Below are 17,712 nucleotides of genomic sequence, written 5' to 3' on the forward strand. Positions count from 1 at the left end.
CAAATTTTTAACATTACTTTCACTTTTACCATATCACGGTATTTCTTAACATTCAAAATAACAGTTCACATGTATACAAGAACATATCAACATGCCGTTAATTTTACACATTTGAAAACATACATTAGTAGTACATTGTTAACTTCTATTCTTTTCAAAGCAAGTGCCAATTCTTTCTACATTGAAATAATACTACATTTCAAAAAGTCTTTCAGACTAAAACTTCTTTCTTGCTTGAATGTTTTAAATAAAATTTATACAATAACTTTTTACAATATTTAAGTCTTTACACAACGCTATTATACATGGCGACATTAGTTTTACGCGCGAGTAATTGAAAAACATAATAAGAAAATCGGTCACAACTCATTTCTCGCCCTTTTGGCGATAAAGGTAGACCTCGCACGAGGTAAAACTTCTTGAAATCTGCCACTTGCAGTAAGAATGAGTTACGTGTGTTACGTGTGTGTGTGTGTGCAGTAAGAATGAAAGATTAACTTAAGTTTGTAAAGTAACATAAAATTTTACTTATCTTTGTAATATTCAGACATCCTTTTCTGGGCCCAGTCTTTAAAGGTATAGCTGATAGTAGCTTGGTTGATCCTCCTTCTTGTACGGGCTCGCCCTTCAGTGCTTTCCTCTGGAAGCTTCCGTTTTTCACCACTACGGCCACCCTTGAACATCTTCCTTCTGTCCTCTGCTTGTGGTCTTGGACGTTTGAAGGCAGCTGGTCTTGGTGGAACCGGGAAACTTCTTTCGTGATCCTGCTTGGACCTCGTTGTTGGCCGTTCAAATTTTTCTTGTACTTTTTCCTCCGCCGCTGATGGCCCTTCCGCAGTTCGGCGACTTTTGCCGCGGAGAGTTCTGTCGGATGAGTCAATCTTCCGTTTCACAGCCGGGTTATAGTTGCCGTCCTTTCTCCCGGTCCTTTCCACATACGTCGTCCTTCTCCCTTCTTCATTCTGGGGATGTTCGTGAACTCTGTTTTCTGGACGGTGGAACGGCTTCTTTTTCTTTTTACCTTCAGTTTTTCCGCGGGGCAATTTTCTTTTCACTTGCTTCTGTCTCTCATTGGCTTGCCCTTGTACTTGTCGTTTTCCCACCTCTGGAACTTGTACCTGCGGTGTCTGCCGTACCGGATCCTGCAAAAGATCTGAAAAGATTTTCATTTTATTACGATCGAAGTAGGGTTTAATTTGATCCATATTTGCGGAACAGGTTTCCCCATTTCTTGCCTTTAACACTACAACAGCGTGAGTTATTTTTTCTATAACATATGGTCCTTCAAAGCGTGGAAAAAATTTGGCAGTTTTATCTTCTGGTGCTGAAGAAAGTGAATGCTTAATTTTTAAAACTTCATCCCCTACTTTATAAGTAACTCCCCGTCGTTTCAGATCATAGTATAACTTCTGTTTTCTTTGTGCTACTTCCGTATTCTTTTTTGCTTCTTTTATTAGTTTTTCTATATCACCCATTTTAAATTCTGGGGCTCTTTGTTGCACATAAAATAGTTTATCTAACGGTGTTATAACCTTTCTGCCTAGAAATAACTCAGCAGGAGTTTTGCCCGTTGTATCATGTTTTGCGGTCCTAAGGGCGAAAGCAAATTCATTGACATAGTTATCCCAGCTTTTATGAAAATTTTTAACATAACTACGGATAATTTTCACTATATTTCTGTTGACCCGTTCCGCTATATTTGATTGCGGCCGATACGGGACCATTTTTAAATGACGTATGCCCAGTTTTTGACACGTCTTCAAATATATTACTTACAAATTGACGACCTTTATCCGATATAACTTTTAGGGGCGCCCCGTATTTTAAAATATATTTATTTAAAATAGAATCAGTAACTAATTTCGCGGAGGTTCGTTTTAAGGGAACAATTTCGGTCCATTTACTAAAATGATCAACCATAACAAGGAGATAGCGATTTTTATTTAACTGACTTTTTGGGAAAGAGCCCAATAAATCGATGCCGATTATTTCATTTGGAAATTCGGATTTAATACTATTTAGAAACCCGGCCGGGCGGAAATTAATATAATTAACGGCTTGACATGTTGGGCAGGACTGGACATACGCCCTTGTTAACTTTTGCAGTTCAGGAAAGTAGACTGCCTCGCGTACGCGTTGGATAGTTTTTCGAATACCAGCATGAGAAGCTAAAGGGCTGTCATGGAGCTCTTGCAGGATATTTAATCTAAGACTAGCTGGGATAACAGGTCGAAATTCGTTGTTGGAATTCGTAGTTTTTGTGTAGAATAATAGACCATCTATTAGTTCGTAATGGGCCGCCCTATTTCTTATGGCCACAATATCTTGGTGGCTAAAATTTTCAGGATCCTTCAAATACTCATAAATACTTCCAAACTCAGGATCCTTACCCAGTTCGGTTATTACAGTTTCTCGGGAATTTATTGTACACGCTGTCAGCATTGCAACTTTTACGGTATTACCCTGTTCGTCTAATTTAATTCGTGATAGGGCATCTGCTACGATATTTTCCTTTCCGGGGGTATGCTTGATTACCAGATTATATTCTTGCAGCTTGAGTGCCCATCTTATTAACCTTGGGGATAAATTTTTCCCTGAGTACAATCTAGTTACCGCCGCATGATCAGAATATACTGTTATCGGCGCCTTTCCAAAATAGACTCGGAACTTTTGCACTGCTAACAGAACTGCAAGTGCCTCTCTGTCGGTCGCGGAATAGTTTCTTTGTGTTTGATTTAAAGTTCGGCTAAAAAATGCCACAGCCTGCTGATTTTGCGAAAGTACCGCTCCTACCGCATAATCCGAAGCATCCGCTGAAATTTCTAAATTTTCATTCTTTTCAGGAAATTTCAACACAGGGGCTTGCGTTAATGCTTGTTTTAATTTTTCGAAAGCACTATTGGCTTCGGCAGTCCACGAGAATCTTGCCTTTTTCCTTTTTAATTTTAACAATGGCTCAGCGATAGCTGCAAAATCTTTTATAAAGGACCTATAATATGAACAAAGTCCTAGAAAAGAAGAGAGCTTCTTTGCCGTGTTTGGAGTTGGATACTTTTGTACAGCGATTATTTTTGATTCATCTGTCTCGATCCCTTTTTGCGATATTTTGTAACCTAAATATTTTAATGCAGGGGCTGCAAATTTGCACTTTTCGACATTAACTTTTAGACCGGCCTCATTTAATAAAGAAAACACCTGTCTTAAATCCTGTATATGTTGGTCGAGATTACCACTAGTAATAATGATATCATCTAAATAGATAAATGTGGACTTTCCAAGAACAGGTCTTAACACAATGTCCATGCATCGCTGAAATGTTGCTGGGGCGCCTGAAAGGCCAAACGGCATTCGCAAAAATGCATAAGTGCCAGACTTGGTTATAAAAGCAGTCTTAGGCACGTCCTCAGGCCTGACCCCTATTTGAAAATAACCATTCGTTAAGTCTAAAGTCGTCATAAATTTGGTTGATTTTATGTTCCTTAAAATTTCTTCTATGATCGGTAACGGATATACCGGATATTTCGTTATGGAATTTAATTTACGGTAATCAATAGCGAATCTCCACCTTTTTGGATGCTCCAAAGGATAATCATTATTTTTCTTACATAAAACCACCGGACTAGCATAACTACTTGAGATAGGCATTATGATCTTTTTACGTAGCATATCGGTAATATGCCATTCTATAATTTTTTCCTTATTCTTATCATACCGGTATGGTTTTTGACGAACCGGCAATGCATCTCCGGTGTCAATACTATGGTTAGTAACCTGAGTAAATCCTAGAATATCACTAAATAAGGAAGCAAATTCACTTACCACTTGTCGGATTCTATCTTGCTCGTCATTAGGCAGGTGGTCAAGATTTAACCTTGGCGGTTCAACCTTTTCTACACGCACTGGTTTCATCGTCAGCTTAAGGGACGCTGCATTAAAATCCAGTGTAGCTTGTGCGTCTGAAAGAAAGTCTATTCCTAGGATTAAATTTGCTTGCAAATTCTTTACTATAAAAAACATCACCTTTACTTGTTCGTCCTTGATACGGATGTACAAAGGTACTTTACCTACGCACTTACATTGTTCTCCTTGCGCCGCTAATACTCTTGTATTATCCGCATTATATATGCGGTATTTGCGAAAATACTTTCTAAAAAAGACTTCTGCCACACAGGAACACTGCGCGCCGGTATCCAGGAGTGCGGTGGCCGGGATATTATTTACCAAGACTTCAATCTTCGGAAGAGTTAAATTTTTCACCATTACTGTATTTAACTTGTAGGAAGAGGGGTTTTCGTGGCCTTCGGATTTCCGCACCCTCTCGTCAGCAGAAATCCGTTTTAGTTTAAATTATTTTTCCTTTCGGTGCTTTCCTTCTCTCTCCACTGGCCTTGAGACTTTTTTCCTGGGTTGCTATTGAACTGTCGACGTTCGCCGGCTGTTTTTGAATGCTCGGGTTTCCTTGCCCACTGATTCGCTTTGCTTCCGTAGCCATGTGCTTGAGTTTGCTGTAGTCTTGGCGTACCAAATTGGTTTCGCTGTTAATATTGGCGTCTTCTTTCGACGTCCGCCGTTCTTCTACTTTCAAACTGCATTGCTAGCTCAAATAACTTTTCCAGTGTAGTCGGATTTCGTAATTCAATAAAGTCTTGCACTTGGGGTAGTAACCTCGGCAAAATCACTTGAATTATTTCAGGATCCGGACGGTTTCCATACAAGAGCTTGAAAACGTGAATTTTTCTTAAAATAAAGCTCGAGAGGTTTTCCATTCTTTGCTGATATATACTGAAAAGTTCTGTTTCTAATTTCGCACGATCCCTTACAAAAGGGAAGGCTTTTAGTAGGGCAGTCTTGAAATTTTCGTAAGTATAGGTGGGACTTCCTGCTTGACCCAAGAGACTTCTGCCGATACATTTGAACCAATTAAGTGCTTGGCCCCTCAAAGCGCTGGTAGCTAAGGTAACTTTTTGAAACTCGTGCACGGGGTAGAGCATGAAGTGGTCATCCAATTTTTCCAAAAAACTGGTTACCTGTGAGTTTCCATTAAACGTTGCTTCTGGTTTCATCGAAGCGCGCATGGTCTGGACGATGTACCCAAATCCTTCCAGGGCGGCAGCTGGCATTTCTGGATTCTGAGCCGTTTCTGCAGGCAGCACAGGTTCTTCCTGAAACTCGGCCATGGTTATTCTTCGTCGGGCGCCACTATCAGGTTCAATGTTTCTTCTTACCTTCTTCGGAAACACACAATGACCTGACTAGAACAGAGAGCTTACTAAAGCTATGTTCACTAATTGTAGTAAGTAGACAGGATACAGACGAAGGGTATACAAAACCCTTTATTTTTTCTTTATATACAATGACTTCCGTACTTCGGAATACAATGACCCTCCACTCGGGGTCTAACGTAAAAGATATCAAAATAAAACTAAACTCTAATTTAACTTTAGAATAAGATTGGCCTTATAATAACAGGAAGCGTATGTAGCACAGAGACTGTGAACACTACAATACGTTTAATTTATCAAGAGGATTAAAACCTCTGGCCTGGAAGGCAAATAGCAACTGCGTAACATCTAAGCGGCCTGCTTCGAACTCACTGCTTCCTCTCTTCTGCTTGGCAAAAAGGCCACACTTAAATACTTGGCGTTCGCCAGACAACTTTGCATAAACTCCTTCACGCTTATAATTCTGGCCGGAAGTAGAAAATAAGAAGTGATAGTAAAGATTTAAAATAAAATAAACGTTAGTAAAACTTAAGATCCTTACAACAGTATTAGCTTCATTTATGCAAAGGTCTGAGATCGTAAATATTTCTCGATTATTTCTTTTAAAAATTCTTTTAAAATCTAAAAATTTTTGCCTTCCTACATTCGAGAGAGGCCAAGGTCCACTCGGCCCCCCACTATGTAACCCCTTTGGGAAGGAGGGTAATGAAGTGCGTGCGACTATGTCAATATAGTCAGCAAACGCAAAATTCTGAACAGACTTCTTAAAGACTTCTTCTTCCACGAGTATTTATGTTGGAGTCTTTTATGATTTTTTGGAGGGCAAGGTTAAAAAGCAAGCAGGCCTGTGCATCACCCTGTCTGAGCCCATTTGAAACAAAAATAGGCTCAGAAAGATTATTCTGGATTTTAACCCTACGTTTTGTGTCAGTAAGAGCAATAGTGACCAAATTTATAAGTTTTTCAGGTACTGCAAATTCTCTCATAGCTTCAATTAAATATTTTCTGTTGACTGAATCGTTAGTAGTCTTAAAATCAACAAAAAGGTTGTGCGTTGCAATGCCAAATTCATTAGTTTTTTCCAAAATTTGCCTAATGTTAAAGATTTGATCTGCTGTAGATCTTCCTTTGCGGAAACTACATTAGTAATCACCTACAATATTTTCTGTATAAGTTACTAGTCTACTAAAAAGTATATTGGAAAATAGTTTGTAGAAAACACAAAGGAGACTGATTCCCCTGTTGTCGGTACATTCCAAAATGTCTCCCTTTTTTGTTTACAGGACAGATAACGCTCATTTTCCAATCTTTGGGTAAAACTTCTAGGTTCCAAACTGATTCGATGAGGTGGTGCATTTCCTCAATGTTTTGACCGGCAGCACTTTTAATAAGTTCTGAAGTAATTGAGTCAGAGCCTGAGGGCTTGTTATTTTTGAGCTTTTTAATTCTTTCTCTAACTTCTGCCAAAGATGGTGGCGGGATACTATCGGTCTTTACAGAGGTAGTTGGGTAGGTTGAAGACCCATCTCATGTATGGTCATTCAACAAGTTACTTAAGTGCTCATTCCACCTGTGGAGTACCTCTTTTCTATCATTTAGGATGATGTTGTTTTTGTCTCTACAGGTAGTATTTCTAGGCTTAAAATCTTTGTGGCCAAGAATTAATTTCACGATAGAAAGCACGGCTTTCATTGGACCCAATCAGATGTTCAACATCCTAAATATGTCTTCGTGGAAAAGTCTTTTCTTAAACCGATGGATCTTCTTCTCCTGTTTTCTAGATCTCTTATATTCCTCAACAAAGAGTCTTGAATATCGCTTTTGGACCATAGTTTTATAAACTGCTCTTTTTGCCTGTGTTACAAGGAAGCATTCATTATCAAACAATGCCTTGATTTGGATTTTTCCATATGTCCCAGTGCATTTGAAAATTTAGCAATTAGTTTAGCAATAACCAAAAAGTAGTCGGAATCACAGGATGCAAAGTCGGGGTGATTTAGAATCAAAATCAATCACTAAGGTGTTTTAAACTTTTGCTCAATAAGAAACTAGTACCAAAAACACATGTTTAATATTTTTTCACATCACAGCTATAGTAAACCATGCAGTTTCTTTTCTCAATGGCACCTTCCCCAAGCCATCGCATTTCCTGAATGGCAAGTAGATCCATATTATATCTGCCAAATTCTTCTATAAGAAATTGCAGTTGCCTACTGTAGTACAGTGTTCGGACATTCCAGGTTCCAAAACGAGAAGTCCTTAGGTCATTTTTAAGTGGTTTTCCAGTAGAAGCAGTCCGGCTAATTCTGTCTTTGGATTTCTTAACAATAAGATTTTTTATGGGGTGGGGTAGTTGGCCCCACGCCCAACTCCCAACCTGGAGGACCAGGCCCTTGATATAATCCCCAGGGGCAGAGTTCTCGGCTATACCCCCAAATGCTGTGTAGCCATTTTAGTCGCCTTTTACGACGTGCATGAGCTACATCGGACTATTCTTTCACACCCGGTCACCACTCGGGTGCCAAACTATAAGTAAAGAATTTAAATAATGCGTATTACACTGCTAATTTTATTAATTTATTATTTAGAAAGCGCATTTCTTTGTATAGCTTCAGAAAGTTAAAAATAAAATATATGGTTTTAGTTAAGCACAGAAAATAGAGTTCTATATTTTATTTTAATTGAGAGATATGGTTGTGTGTGTGTGTGTGTTTACGCTAATAAAAAGTGATTTCTCTCTTCAGTTCTGTTGAAAAGGCTTGTTCAGCAATTTTTATAGGCAAAAAAGACATGCTGTAACTTCTTAATGAATGCTAAATCCAACAACATTTATGGAGGCATCTAATGCGCTTGAAATTTGTACCAAGCCTCGATAGGACATGCACTGTAGTTTTGATTAGTTTATTTATTATATAGTTTTAGTTACCACTATAGTGACAAGTCAAAAGTTCACCATTGTATTTTATATTATTTTACCAGTAAATATGGTTTCGATAGCTTTTGTTTTTCATAGTATTGCAGTTTGTATGGCTAGCAACGTAAAAGATAAATGAAAAAAGAAAAACTCTTAACCACATCTGGTGTAGATGCACAGAGCGGCAGAATTTAAGAGCGGTAGAATTTTCAGAACTTCTTTAAGTGCCGAGCTCTAAATGTAAGACAGGCAAAATTTTTACAATTTAGGAGGAATTTCGCATTAGAATTTAGAGGCAGCAAAATTGCGGGGATTTCAAGAGGCGCCGGTCGGTTATAATTTAGATTCGTGAAGACTGCACCGTGCGTATTAATTAATCCCTAGCGACGGACCTGATTTACCCACTTCAGTTAATATGTAAAAATTGGTCAAAAAATGAAAGATTTCTCAAATTTCCTGTATTTTTTTAATATCTGCAAGCTAGAGTCCTAACTGGTCTGCATATTTCGAGTTCCCCTGTAATTTAACTCTCCATTTACTATTCAGGCGAATTTTCTTGTTCATTTTCAAAATATCCACATTTAATAATCAAAATTAATAAAAATATATGACATTCATTTTATCACAAGGCGAATTTCTGCGATCACTTTAATGAAACTTTAAGGAGTTTATTAAAATTTTGTGTAAATCAAATTTCTTGCAAATGTAAATAATGATAATAAATAAATAAATAAAGGGAAAAGTCTGAAACGTTTCATGTTTTCAACAGTCCCCAAAAGGATTAAAGCTTTTTATGCTCTCACTGACCAGTCTGCTGTTACAGTCACTCCCACTAACCCTTTTTTCGGGGGGGGGTCTTTTTTGCTGTATTATTCAGCATCATTTCCTTCGCACTTAACGCCATATGCAATTCAACAGCAAAATTACAAAAATTTCAAAAGCAGCACAGAAGTATACGTTTAGAGTTCCCGATGTAGTGCTAAGTGTTGGAATAACTTCCCCCCCCCCCCCAGTTTTTTTCTCAGTTCAGCATATCAATGTTTAGCTTTCTTACTAAGATAGTTTTACAAAACTGCTTTTTGGTCTTTTTATTATTAATGTTTTGTGTGTTTACATTTTTTTTATTAAGTATCACGTTCTTGGCGTTTAAGACACATAAAATCTGATTCAACAGCAAAATCACGAAATATTTAAAAATGGCATATCTTTAGAATTCTCCGCTAGACTCGAGAGCTGAATGATATATTTTTCTTTCGTACATTGTTGCCACTGCTCGCTTTGAAATCGTTGAGTTTGTTAATAAAAAAAAAATCATTAAAATTTTACAAAATAAAAAAATACATATTAAAACAAATTCGAAACTCAAATTTCGGGCTTCCGGGTGCCCATGTTCGGGTGGAGGACTATGTTATTCAGAATTTTATGGCTCTAGGTACCGCTGTTTTTTCACAGTGCGAGAAACATGCATACATTAATACAGATTCGTCATTATCGATTTCTTTAAATATAACGCAGGGCGATAGCATTTGGTGGCAACAATTTGAAAAGGGATACGCCATTTATAGTGATTCAACGAAAAATTGCTAATCTTAAATAGCTTTCCATTGTTCTGAAACTTCTGTTGCAACATTTAAATTATTTTTATATTGTAAGGTATTTTCTTCCTACTTACGGCCTAGTTTGGTGGTGTAACTGGCAGCACGCTTGGCTGGCAATCGGAAGGGTCCACAGCTCGGCTAGGGCATTGCATATTTTTGCATGTTTGGGGCATTGCATATTTTTACTTCACCTGCATCAATAAACTTAATAACCCTGTAGTATTTTATTATCATGCTATAAACTTCACATCAACATATTAAACTTCAGATTTACTTTGAAGATTTCAGATCAAATTCAAGTACAGGTTCAACGAATGTTTGGCAAAGATTTGAATTTCTGAGAAAGGTCATTTTCTTAGCTAGCGTTCATCTTTTTTGTGGTAACACAAGCAAGCAAAGTTATTTCCAAATGATACTTATGAAATGGATTTTACTCAGATGGAAATTTTAGTATTCAACAATGTTTAAAGCATTGCTTGAAACGCAATAATTCACAAAAGGGATTATCAGTTTTATTAAGCACATGCTTATTATTTATATAATAATTATTTGTAAATTTACTTGTATTTTTCTCCTCTATACTTCAAAAGAGATATATTGTCTTTAATTAAATGTACGATAACATTTTAAGCAAACAAAACCTATGGAAACAATCTATTCAAAACTACGGGCGAAATATGAGGAAAACATTAAAAGAGAGCGACCTCGAGCATAGCGAATTTCTCAAAATGTTGCCATAGATCAAAGCATGAGTCTTTATTTAGCCCTTCAGCTTTAATCGATCTGTTATCGAGTCATAAACGAAACTTAAGAGCACCAAACGATTTTCTCAATAATTTAAATCTTTATTTCCTATTTAATAAAGTGTCTCATTCATATAATTTAAAATATCTTTAAAATTGTAATAAGCCCAATTTACGATTTTTAGGAATGTTTGCAATTTTATTTTCATTATTAACAGGTAGTATTTATAATACCGTATGTTAACGCAAGTAGTGCCAAACATTTTGCTTTTTAAAAATTTGTATAATATTTTACATTTTTAAATTTTGTAAATTGTATTTAAAAACATTTTGAAAATTTTAATGGTCTTTTTTTAAGTGTCATATCCTAATGTTATTATATTTAAATTGGAACTTTTCTAAACATTGGACAGCGAATAACACGAAATTTTTAAGTTACACTTTAATTAATTAATTTAGTGTTTTTTTTTTTTTTTTTTTTTTTTTTTTTTTTTTTTTTTAATGTTTATTTTAAAAACCTTGGATTGCAAAATTTGATAGTTTACTCTGCTACCACTTTGCGAATTTTATTTCTCTTTTCTTCCTCGATATAAAATCATTGCTATCATCGTTAATGAAATTGTTAGTAAAAAGTGTAGAAATAAGGAATGAGGGTATATTCATTTCAACGCTAATCGTCATGTAATTATGTAAGGAATAAATTGCTTAGTTTGCAGCATTATTCATAGATGGCAGCAGCAGTTTCATGAAATAAGTATGAGAGATTTCAAAGTTCCACGATTTTAAGAATAATTTTTTTAAACTACCGGAAATGTTTATTTCATACATTTCTTAGGAAACTTTAAAATTAAAAAATCGGTACAAATATTACCATTACTATCGATACAAATATTACCTGTAAATCTTACTTAAAATAATTTAATATCATCAGTAAATTTAATATTCTTGACAAACTCACTATAAAAATTCTAAGAATATCAATGCCTAGAGAACAAAATTGTTTTATTATATTATCTACATATTACCCCATTAGTTCAAATGTTGGCCACGTTCTTGGTTATCAAGTTTAACGCCTCTAGGCTGATCAGAAATATGAAGGATGCTCCCAAACTTTAGGAATTTAGATATAATATTTTTAAATTTCGTCAGCTTTCATCAGTGTTTCAATGCACTTTTTCAGCGTAATCCCCATTTAATTGAATACACTTATCCTAGCGAAAAACTAATTTTTACGTCATCTTCAAAAATTTTTTTCTGTGTTCCCTCTATTCCCCTAAGCCATAGTTAAACTCTCAAATCTAACACCCCTTAAAGTTCTTTTCAAATGTGGGGAAAAGAATACGCCTCGCCGACGTTGAATATTTTCTGAAGTTTTCACACTCTCTCTTCACAAAAAGTAAATGAGAATTCTTTGCATCCTTGCAAAAACAGTGCTACCAAAAAAATAAATAAATAAATAAATAAAGTTGCAAAATATGGTGCTACAAAAGTGCTTATATCAGCCAAACAATTAAATCGAACTAAACAACACTGCTAGGATAACTGCATAGGATAGCTGCATAATCATGTCAAGTCTCTGGCTAACAGCGTTGCCTGTAAGCTCTTGGAGTTGAAGTATGGTTCAATTCTTACAACTTAAAAAACACCCTGCGTATAGAATATTAACATTTTCCATTACATTATTAAATAAAGTTAATTATTACTTTAAAAAAGCAGTGCACAGTAAGGATTTATTTTTATATGCTTATACCTACTTTTATACGAAAGAATGTAAATAATTAATGCATGCTGATAATCTTTCTCGAAAACAATCGCACGCATCTGGAGTTTTTAAGAAACAATGCATACACACTAAATATTGTAATAGAATTATACTCTGTGGGTAGACAGTTATGAAGATTTGAACAATCTGGAAACAAAACATTTCCTTCGTTTAAAGAAACAGTAATGTATATCTGTCAACAGTTCTTAGTTGAAGTTAACCTACGTCATGGAACTGTAGCGATCTCTATAGCCACTCAAACGCTCGCAATACTAAGCAGTTCGAAAATCAGAGTCTGTTTGTACGAGAGGTCTTGCTGCGAGAGCAGTATGATATTCGACCACCATGTAAGAGAACCAGGGTAGAATCCCAAGGTTATTTATCATTTTCAAGGGCATACGAACTCGTGCACCAGTGCGTTTCCCATCCAGGCCAATAGATTGCGACACCAATAAGCAATGACTTACCTAACGGCAAGAAGCAAGCTTACCCACCACTTGTTGGTTACAATATTTTAATAAAGATTAGAAACAAAGCTGGTAAGTTACGTCAGGTGACAGGTGACGGAGGACGGGGACGCCTGGCGTCTAACAGAGGCAAACAGGCATATGTCCCACACCCTCCCCTATCCAGACGCAACAACTCCCTGTGGCCCCATAAGAGGGCACCGGGAGTTTATCGATACTTCAACATAAATTACTACTTACTCATAAATTACTGCCTACTGATAACATATAAATTCTGCTTATTCGTAAATTATCGCATACACATAAGTTACTGCTTGTACCTGAATTACTGCTTACACATAAATTACTGCTTGCACATGAAATACTGCTTACATTAATATGATTACATTAATATGGTGCATTAATATGATGCTCAGTTACATATACATGCTACATTACACGTTAATTTGATACATAATTACACATTATTATGATACAAATACTGCTTACACATTAATATGATACACAACTGCATAATACATTGTACATATGGCAACATTCAGATCGCAGTTCACTCATATTGGGTTATTCAGTACGGAATATGAAACAAAATGCTGTTTCAGTTAAAGAATTTACTACATAGTTGCAATGCACCGTTGCGTTACACACATATACTGTTGCACTATACATAACTGCTACTTTACACATAAGTTACTGCCTGCTGATGACACATAAATTACTACTTACATAAGTTACTGCTTGCACTTAAAATTCTGGTTACACATTAATATGATACATTATTACATATAGCATTGTACATATGGCAACATTCGAATCACAGTTTACACATATTTGGTTATTCAGTGCGGAGTATGAAACAGTATGCTGTTTCAGTCAAGGATTATATTACATAGTTGCATTGTGTATAGTTGCGTTATACCATTGCATTACATACATATTCTGTTGCATTGTACATAAATTACTACGTACTCATGAATTGCTGACTACTGATGATACATAAGTTCCTGCTTACACATAAGTTACTGCTTACAGACTAGTATGATACATAAATACTCATAAATTACTCCTTACACATAAGTTATTGCTTGCATGTGAAATACTGCTTGCACATTATGATACATAGATACTCATTAATTACTGCTTACACTTAAGCTGCTTGCACATGATTTGCTGCTTGCACAGAAGATTCTACTTACATATTAATATGATACATGATTACATATACACATTACCTTACACATTAATATACTTACATATGCACATAAACATATGCATTACATTACACATTATTACTTCTAAATTACTGTTTACACATAAATTACTGCTTGCACATAGAATGCTACTTACACTTTAAATGATACATAATTACATATACTCATTACATTACACATTAATATGATACATGATAACACATTAATATAATACAAGTACTGCTTACAGATTAATATGATACATTACTGCCTACGCATAAGTTACTGCTTGCACCTTGTTACTGCTTATGCATAAATTACATGTATAAGATTACATACATATTCAGTTGCACTGTACATAAATTACTACGTACACAGGAATTGCTGCGTACTGATGATGCATAAGTTCCTGCTTACGCATAAGTTACTGTTTACATATGAAATACTGCTTACGGTAAGTTACGTCAAAAGGCCAATGTAACCAGTGCGGGCACTGTTGTAGAATTCCCTTAACACTAGAGATTGCACAGAATGGTAGAATCGCTAACACTGGCCCTACTAAGTCGTGACATATCTTTTAATCACACAGAAAATACAGATGATATTTTTATGAAGAATATTTTTTATCTTCTAACAGGTATAAGTAATGTATGTGAACAGACCCTCTAGAGTATCACCATTGGTCATCAAGTGCTGCCTCTGTTCCCTGTTTATTTATTAATTTAGAAAGAAAACAACTAAATGTGATACATGAATAACAATGCGTTAACAAACAAAAACAAAGACATTTTGAAAGACATGTTGCAAAGAATTTTAAATGTGTTAATCCGAAGAATTATTAAATATAGTAAACTTAAAGTAGTAACAGAATATATAAACACTTAATACTATATACAGAGATTGCAATCAAATTTTGAAACTCTCAAAAATTTCTAAATGCCTACAACAGAGTTTATAATCGTTAGACATGATATATGTCAGCTCTCTTAGTTGTAGATAATTTCCAAATAAAAATCAAAATAACATTTAATTATGCGCTAGGTGGTTCAAGTATGACGAGGACTTGTTTTACACAAAGGCCTTTATTTCTATGAGAGATGAACATATTACACTTCAATGTATCCCCATCTAGAGTCCATATACTTTTGCCAATGTTCTGGAAACATTTTCATGCTCTTTTCTTGTGAGTGTTTTTAGTTAGCTGCGAATTCTATTCCGAACAAAGATGGTGACGACGTTGTGCATGACTGTATGCCTTCTAAGTGGGATTTAACCCTGAGTCTTGGTTTTGCATTATCAGGCAAGGGCTTCTTCCAGTCCTGTTACCAAACATTTATGGAAGATTTAAAGAACATATGATTTGAGGCATGGAATCTATACATTTCTGTTACTACAAGCCCATTTTTGTTTTCACAAAGTTTTACGTAGCGCCGAGATTGACGCCACCTAGTTAAATTTCTCGCCAATGTTTAGGTTTGGCGTTATGTTGCGCTCCATTAGCAAAAAAGTACATTTTCTGCGTTATTACTTCGTTTTTGATACATATGCACCCCCCCCGAAATGTTAATAAAAGTCCTCGAGTATAATATGTTTCAAGAAATTATCAAAGTATGTCCCACGCCGAAAACTGTTCTCAAACTTTCTCGATTTACCTCGCTATTTCTCGGCAAATTTTGCTTCCCCAGAAGGATACAATTTTTACACCAATTATATGCAATAAAGTTATACTGAGTTATACACTTTGTATTTTATCACTGAAATTGGTAAAAGACGCATTTAAATCTAAACTGCCCATATTCTGTTTACGAAAATAATATTAGCGATTAAAAAAAATCTTTTTTTTTTTTTAAGAATATACAAAAGTATTTAATAAAAGATATTTAAAATTTCAGGTGCTCTATCAAAGGACAGCTTATTATTATTATTATTAAATTAAATGGATATATTTTGATCTTTGTCTTTATCCTCCTATAAATTCAAGATTTAATCAGAATTTATCATTTGATGAAAATTACATGTAGAGTATTCATTTTTCATGCGATTAAAGTAAACGGAATTATTTTTCCTGTTATCTGACGGATATGAGAACCAGATTTGCTTCGTCATCGATGATAGCTGCTGATAAACGAAGCGATTGCAATCAATAAAGAAATGAAAAATTTTGTGTGCTTATTAAGTCAGTGCATTGTGACATTTCTTATCTCTAACACGCGACTTCATGTAGTCAAAAACACAAAATTATTTATTTCGTATATATCAAAATTAACTAAATTCCACAATCATTTATAAATAGACTATAATATTCGGACTAAAATTTAAATTGAAACTAGAACTGATTTTTTTTATATCAATCAACCAAGACCCTTTGAAATTACGATGATCTGAAACATCGAACTTTATAAATGAAATCTTCAAAAAACCAAAAGAATCAAAGAAAGCTTTCGATCAAAAGAACTTATTTATCGAAATCTTTCTAAAAATGTGTAAACATCCTGGTGTATTATGTTTAGTATTGGTATTTTTCATATGCTTTAACATATGCTATGTTTTAACATGATTTGTTTTAGCCCAAAGGACGTTAGCCCAGAAAGGCTATTAATTTCGTTTAGGTGTTTTGTATCGAAAACTTTAAATGTCCGTTTCACTTTTCAGATTGTTGCTACCAAAAATTATCGCCCAGCGTTATAATATTTAAAGAAATTATGATAAAACAACACTACCTAGTGTCATCCAATTTTGAATAACGTAATCCTCCACCAAATATGGGCACCTGAAGGCCCTAAATTGGAGTTCGTAATTTGTTTTATTATCGATTGAATTGAATTTTATGGTTTAAGTGTGAAGAACATGATATTTAATAAATAATTTAATAATAAATAACAAAGCGTTAATAAAACGCTCCATTTGGGGGTAAGGCCCACCAGCGGCCGAGCGGTAAAGTCGCTGAACACTGGTAGTTCAGTCCGAAGTTCGAATCCCGCGAACGGGCTGGCTGCATGGGCGTTTTCGTGGTTTTCCCCATGTGTAACGTGTATACGAGCCAGGTTCCCTTAGAAAGTCCTCCACGAAGGCATCCCTCCTCTTAGGCAGATAGCCCTAGTATGCTTTGCCATAATTAAATACACACACCCATTTGGGGATAATGTAAAATCTGAAAACTTGCAGGTGCTTTTTTTGGGGAGGGTGGGCTTTGAGGTTAGAAATTCTGTAACAAAAGTAGTTAGAAAAAACTGTTTTGTTTTCAATACTTCTTGGTCCTTTACTTTAGGACAGGGTTTCTTAAACGTTTTTCAGTCGCGACCGCTTTTTATCAGTGAGATTTTTTCTGGACCCCCAGGACCCCATAATATTTACAAATATATTTTGTGTATTAATATTTTGTATAATATTTTGTGGGACCCCATAAGTATTATGCAAATCCGACACACGCATGAGTGAAACTGTCAATTTTTTTTCACTTGTGCTGTAATATACTATTGCAGTTTTAGGTCATTTACTTTAATTTCTAATTTTGAGGTGAAAATTTTAGTAACAGACGAAATGACAGCGTCACGTGCAAAGCAAGAAAAATGAACGTTTATATTATAAAAAGAATTCGTCGAAACGTTTTCGTTTTTTTCTTTGTCTGTATTGTCTTACCTTTATCTATTTTAAGATACACTGTGTAAAATTATTATAATAAGTTAAAGAAATATTAAAACTGCTAAAATTTTTGGCGACCCCTTGCTGCAGGTCCCGCGACCCCCTTGAGGGTCGCGACCCACCGATTAAGAAACCCTGCAGCGAAACTCTTTTTTTTTTTTTTTTTTTAAATTC

The sequence above is a fragment of the Stegodyphus dumicola genome, chromosome 4 (assembly GCF_044657685.1).
Source record: "Stegodyphus dumicola isolate Sdum_Otavi_A_Nest chromosome 4, ASM4465768v1".
Classification (NCBI taxonomy): Eukaryota; Metazoa; Arthropoda; class Arachnida; order Araneae; family Eresidae; genus Stegodyphus; species Stegodyphus dumicola.